We start from the raw sequence: 734 nt of genomic DNA, 5'->3' as shown, positions 1-734 counted from the left end.
AAGATACTGTCCATCGTCACTGAACTTACGAAAAAGTATGTCTGGGCATTCAATGTCAAATATTGTATGACATGGAACTATATTCTCATAAAATCGTCTGGCACAGTGAACCTGGAAGAATCAACAGTTAGATGTCACTGCAATGGTTGAATGGATGTAAAAAAATGATAGAGATCCTACAAAATTCTCAATTTAGTATCTAGAAACACTCTCTATTTGTCTCTGATTTCGCTCAGTAATTTTTACTCTTTTATGTTGGTTTTCTTCTTCCAGGCCTCAAGAATTACTACCCATGCTCTTGTTCAAATTGGTTTTTAACAAAACGCTGAGTCCTCTAGAACTTTAATCAAAATTCACTTCTTGGACACCCAAATCCCAGAGTGGCAATGTAGTAGATTCAGGTTAATCCCAATTTGCCCATCCAACTCTTGCAAAACAATTCTACTAGAACCAATTCTCCAAAACCTGCCAGTAAATTCAACCAAATACCATAACATAAAGCATTTCAAATTGAAAAGCAAAAAGGCAAATTAAGCCCCAAGGAACACCCACCAGTCTCTTCAATCAAAAGAACCGATCTTGGCCAAGCCTACTACTAATCAAACCCGAATTCATCTGCCCATCTCACAATCTCAACTCTAACACACACAGAATAAATCGTCCCCCGCAAAAAGAAAAGAACCAACAAAGTTACACATCAAACATGAGCAAGAACAAAGGAAAAAAGAAACAAA

Source organism: Sesamum indicum, linkage group LG5 (assembly GCF_000512975.1).
Source record: "Sesamum indicum cultivar Zhongzhi No. 13 linkage group LG5, S_indicum_v1.0, whole genome shotgun sequence".
In the NCBI taxonomy this organism is placed as follows: Eukaryota; Viridiplantae; Streptophyta; class Magnoliopsida; order Lamiales; family Pedaliaceae; genus Sesamum; species Sesamum indicum.
This window is presented reverse-complemented; position numbering follows the sequence as displayed.